We start from the raw sequence: 6543 nt of genomic DNA, 5'->3' as shown, positions 1-6543 counted from the left end.
ACGTATGAATTTTATTGCTTGGTTTCAGGTTAGTAATCATGTTTTGTATAAAAAAAAAAACTTCATTGAATTTTTATTTAAAAACATTCATAAAATTTATTTATATTTTTATACATTGTTACATTGATACTTAATTAAACAATAATACTATATTTAAACAGTCTATGATGGAAGATGATCCTTCACTTATAAAGAAAGTATTATGGACTGATGAATGTAAGTTCCAAAATAACGGAATATTGAACCGTCAAAATTCTCGTTATTGGAGTGACAAGAATCCTTGTTGGATGAGGGAAAGTAAATTCCAAGTTATGTGGAGTATAAATGTGTGGTGTGGAATTGTAGGTGATTGCTTGGTAGGGCCATATTTTTTTGAAGGTATGTACATATATTTTTAATCAAAATATATTAAACAGCCACATCTGTAAAAAAATATTAAACATTACATTAATATATTTCATTTAGGTATATTAACTGGGGAAAAATATTTAAACTTTTTAAAAAATATTTTACCCATATTATTGGAAGATGTGCCTCTTGACATACGGAACGATATGTACTTTCAACAAGATGGTTGCCCAGCTCATAATGCTTAGATTGTAAAATCATTCTTAAATGACACATTTGGTAAAAAATGGATTGGAACAGTTGGTCCAATTTCCTGGCCTCCAAGGTCTCCAGATTTAACATGCCCAGACTTTTTCTTATGGGGTTATCTTAAAGATAAAGTATATAAAACTGAATCTGTAGACATCAATGACATGAAAGAAAAAATAAAATCTGCATGTTTTAAATTGTCAAAAGAAACATTAAAAAATGCCACTGGACGAAAGTTAATGGAACGTTTCGAAAACTGTGTACTAGAAGCTGGACATCAATTTGAACACCTAATGCAATAGGTGTCTTTTAGTAAGATGCTTTAGTGATATGGTTTAACTTATAGATACTACACAATAAATAATTTAACGAGTACATTTTATTTAATTAATCATACATAAAGATCTTCATACCTACTTCTATAATCGAATAATTGGAATATAATCTTGTTGCGGTTGTGATTATTTGGTATTCATTGTAATATGTAATCTAATTTGATTGAACTGGATATAACAGAGATATAACTTTATTTCAATTATTCCTTCAATATTCTTTCTAAATGATAAACATAATATGTTTAAGCTTTTACAACTTTCATAAAAAAAAATAAAAAAAACATTTCAATTAGGTACCTACCATAAATTAATTTTTAAATTATAAAGACTAGATTCTTGTGCAAATTGAAATTTTCACTTTGTAATTCCATATCTAAAATTGTATTGAATTTGTACCTATGTATTCGTAAATCTCTATGGATCGAAATCGATTAATTTTAATAGTTTTATTTTGCATAGCAAAAATGTGACAACTAACGATCATGATATACAAATACAATGTATAACCATTTGGCTATTATAGTATGAAAGCATGATAGTTAATTAACAAAATATTATAAATTAAATTAAATTATATTATGGGTGCCTATTAAACACAAATACATGAAATTGAATTTTGCATAGTTCAAAATTTTAATTGATTTTTAGGTATTTGGTGCACAAAAATCTGGTCTTGGTCTTTAGTAATACAATTTAATTTATAAGTAACTCATAAAGTAGTTAATAGGTTACTATAACTAAGGCTATTATCTATTTAAAAAATAACTACTTACTAAGGAAAAATTTCCTGCCAAAAATCAAACTTTCCAAATGGTTTTCTCACGATTAAATGATGGTTTGAACGTTTTTCTAGTAACAAATTCCCAGTAACAATATACAACTGTACGAGTACACACACTACGCGTTTGTCAGTTATTTAAATTTAAGTCATCAAATTAATTCGTTAACGGCGTTAACGGCTATTTTTATTTACACATATAGTATTTCAGTAAAAAATAAAAATAAAATAATTTTAAGGTTATAAATCATATCTTTAAACTTATATCACTATTATCATTGAATGATACAAGCTACTAACTTAAATACTTAATAACTAAACTAATTATTTTAGATTCTTACGTTGAACTGCAGGAGCAGTTGGAAAAAAACAATTTTTTTTGATTTTTGTCATTTGCTTATGCCAATAACGCTTGCCTCTGCTTCGCTTTTCTTTTGGAATGCCCGTTTTCAAACTTTCTTTTATACATATTATGAATAAAAGGAATAAAAATAATTTGATATTTTACTCACTCCAAATTATTAATTAAAAGATAAAAGTTTCATACTGTATTTAATATATTTTTGTACGCAGATTGTTAACGATAAGAAAAGTAAAGGCATAAAATATAATTCTAATGAATTCAGGCACGTAGCTAGGATTAAATAATTAGGGTGGCACAATATGGCCAATATTTTTCTTGAGTAGCCAACATTTTTACTTACCCCTCCCCCCTTCCACACTAGACACTAATAAAATTATGTTTATGTATAGGTATATTGTTTATAATATAATAAAATTGTAGTTTCTGAATATAATAATTAGTGTAAATAGGTACAAAAAACTAAATTTGATAAACAAATAAATTAGATAATTTTCATCTTAATATTATATAAACCTTATACAGGGTTATAATATAATAATTGCAGGACACATTAAAAGCAAAAATTAATTTGTCAAATGAAAAAGTTGTAAGTATTTAAAAATTACAAAAAAAGAAATATTATACTAAAATTAAAGCTATTAACAAATAAAAAAATAATGACGTTTTAAATGTTTTACCGAAAAAAATTCAATCGGAAAATCAAAAGTATAAGGTTAAATTGGTAGGTTTTAATTTTTGAATAACTCAAGTATTAAAAAGTATGCTTATTATAATATTTTTATAGGTAACACTTGAACAAAAATTAGTTGGCTTGGAATTGGAAAAAGGTCCAATTAATGTTGAAAATATTGATGATCCAAATGAATCGGTAGTCCCATTATTATTTTATACAAAAATGTGCTTTAAATTCTTATTAAATTAAAATTTTTTAAATTTTAGAAACGTTATGTTGAAAAACATGAGTTGCTGCCCATAAAAACTAAAATTGATTTTTTTAGAAAAGTTGGTGTGTGCAAAACGAGGTAAAATTAGTTTGGAAGAAAAATCTGAGTGTAGCGATATAAATTTTGTCTCAGTGAATAAGGTACTTAGTTAAATAATGCATTTTTACAAACATGTTATTAATAATTTAACACAGTAAGAGAATATGTAACCTAAAAAAATATTATAATGTTGATGATAGGAATGTAAAGAATGGTGGTGTCCAAAACACTTTTCATTTATTGATATATTATTATCCCTAAATTTGAAGGAACAATCATTAGAAGATCAGTACCTTATTAGAAAGGCAAAGTCAAGATTTGTTTATTGGCAAGGTGATGATAAGGTATACAGAAATTTACCCGAATTATAATAAATACATTTTTAATAAAATATGTATTACATTTTGAATTATAGAACAATCCACGGTGTCCTGTGAATGATCGAAAAAAAAGGAAAATTAACATATTTTCAAATTCCAAAATGCTGGCCACAAAATAAGGAATAGTATCTTTATTAATCATTATAATAAATATACATATATATATATATATTACGTAGTTATACTATACGTCTATACAGTATAAATGTATAAATAATGTATGATTTTGATTTGTGATCAATAAACACTTACCACAAGTCGACTTTTCTTAAAGCGGGACATTTTTAGGTTCTTTGGGGACAGCGGGACACTTGGCTCGAAAGCGGGACTGTCCCGCCCAAATCGGGACGTATGGTCACGTTAAGTATAACTGATGTGCATATAAATTAAACTGTTAATTTATGTAGGTACGTATCAATCGTCTAGCGGGCGATCCATCTGAAATGAATCATCGGATAAAAAAATTATTTTGTATTTCAGACGTGCTCTATACCGCGGACACGCAGTAAAATGTTCGTCGTACACTAATTAATTGAAACACTATAATTTTATTATACACGATGTCTCGATCTGGTGTAATATCGTTGGACACGTTTTATACGATTAGGTACCTCCTGCTGAATAGTCGTAAGTGTAACTCGTAACGCAAAACGACAGTTGACGGATACTTGTCGAGTGTACGAGTTGCGCGAAGGACTGGCTTATAGGATATCATGCATCAATAATTGTATGAAAATAATGGAGATAAAAATATGTCCAAACTAAATACTACTGTATTTCTTTGGCTTGTAGCCTATAAGCGCAAAATATGACCCAAACGCCACTCAAAAGCGCAAAAATATAAATATTCCATAAGTACAAAAAAAATAAATAAATAAAAAGGTAGATACCTTTTTAATAAACCGTAAGCGCAAATAAATTCTACAAGAATAAAGTGTATTTTATAAGTTAGATATAAGTTTATACTGTACATCATATTGTACATAGTTATCTTAAATGATTATCAAACTTCACCGCAGTTCGTTACGATAAAATACAATACGATAATATTAAACTTTAACTGAACTCGATCACTGTTGATGCGTATTTTTGAATTTTAAAAATACCATACATTTAATTGAAATGAATAATTAAATTTAATAATTAATAATTTTAAAATGAAACTTATAGTGTAACGGGTAAAATATTTATTTTTGCGCTTTTGTACCGTAGCAGTGGTACAAAAGCGCAAAAGTATTTTTCGCTCTTTTGCAGGTCTATCGAAAAAAAAATCGACGATTTGCGCTTTTGAGTTTCACCGTATTTCTTCACGAGGTGACACAGTCTGTGTACGCGAGTGTACAATATGTGTCATGTACCTATTTTCATTTCCGTGGAAATTAGGGCAGTTAGGTTTACAGAAGTGATACAGGTAATTCGTATATGCCGTTTTACATCGATTTATATAATAATGAAACATATATTTTATTCTGATTCGCACACAAAAGTACAACGGATGAACGTAAAACGGGCGTATTACACTTTTATATAGTTTTGCATATCTTTGAAATTATATAATATATAGTTACAACATATAAAGCAATAAAACCATACATTTTAAATAAAAAATGCCTATTGGCTATTTGCCGGTTTCTTTTTTTTTTTTACAAACATGAAATATAGTATTTGTAATTTATGTATAATAATATTATTATATACTATAAAATAGATATTATAATGAACATTTTTTTTTTTTTTTTTTTTTTTTAAACAAGGATACAAACGATACTAAAAATAAGGTTTTTAAAATGTCAATACATATTTTTTTTTATTAAATTACATAACTACAGAAGGAATGAAACTGATGATAAGTTTCACTAACAATAATATTTCACGGCAGTGAAGCGAAAAAAGAAAAAAAAACAGTTTATAAATTTAACACATTTTCCGTAAAGAAATTAACAAAACATTTTACAACAAGGCTATATAATATTATATAAATATGTCGCACAAATGGCATTCTGTTTTTAACATTTCTTGACGACTAAAATTAAGTAATAATCAGTAAAATAAATGCAATGTATTCTTTATACTAATAAGGTTTATATTTTATTATTTAAGCATAAACCAATCATACGACACACACACTCACACACACATAAACACAAACACACACACACAAATGCGCGTAGATACAGTGGCATAGCGAGATGTCTTAGAGGCAGTCACTTGTGTATTTTTAATTGGATGGGGGGGGGGGGGTACTTATCTTAGTTGTAGTTTATTCCCATATTGCTAAATCTAAATCAAATTTTAAAGGGTTATTTATAGGAAATTTATTGGTGGGCGGTCAGAGATGTTCAAAAAAGACTTTCAACAATGTTTGAATTATAACCACACCACTGGAGTGCACACGTAAATATATCATAATAATATAAAAGTTAATTAACGCGAACTTTTTTATAATAATACACATAATGATCAAAGTAGGCTAAACGCATAAATGGCAAATACAATGTTATTACCTAAATAATAGTAAACTTAATATATCATAATACGTGTGTGCATAAATAATTTGTACAGAGTGTTCAGAATTCCGTTAAATTGATCGGACATGATATTACGAGTATTAAGTATTGTGCTTTTGTGGGTTATAGGTCTACAGTTTTTATAAGCATATTATACAACTGAATGACTCGAACCTCGAAGTAATTATAAACACGGTATAAAATGTTTGTGTAAAAATATTTGCTAGCCGGGATTATGGGTCGATGGTACGAGTAGATGGAGGATCGTAGAAATACGGAAACGTGCCCGTGGAACATTTTTTTTTTTTTTGAATCTTATATGGTTTGAATTTGATGGCACTGTTTTTATTTTTTTGGTTTAGTAGAGGGGATCTACGCAATTTCTTACAATAGTTACGTGGCCTAGACTTTAGAGGATCTTTATACCGCGGGGCTTGGATAAATTTTCGATATCGAAGCTCAACGAAAAAATAAAATAAATTTATAAAATAAAATAATTAATAAAAATAATAATAATAATAATAAAAATAATAATAATAATAATAATAATAATGATAATAATGATAATAATGATAATAATAATAATAATAATAAAACAC

The 6543-nt window shown here is 27.3% G+C and overlaps 1 long non-coding RNA gene across 1 annotated transcript; it reads right to left on the bottom strand.

Annotated features, from left to right (window-relative positions):
• Positions 1 to 485: 485 nt before the first annotated feature.
• LOC112598362 lies at positions 486 to 1895 on the bottom strand. The gene is made up of 3 exons (XR_003114885.1): positions 1706 to 1895; positions 1011 to 1152; positions 486 to 744 (listed from the first exon to the last, which is right to left on the bottom strand). It is a non-coding gene; the product is annotated as an uncharacterized LOC112598362 (long non-coding RNA).
• Between the last annotated feature and the right edge of the window lie 4648 nt (positions 1896 to 6543).

This window comes from Melanaphis sacchari, unplaced genomic scaffold (assembly GCF_002803265.2).
Source record: "Melanaphis sacchari strain LSU unplaced genomic scaffold, SCAv2.0 Contig47_pilon_pilon, whole genome shotgun sequence".
Classification (NCBI taxonomy): Eukaryota; Metazoa; Arthropoda; class Insecta; order Hemiptera; family Aphididae; genus Melanaphis; species Melanaphis sacchari.
The sequence above is the reverse complement of the archived record's forward strand: the minus strand, read 5'-3'. Positions and strand labels throughout refer to the sequence as shown.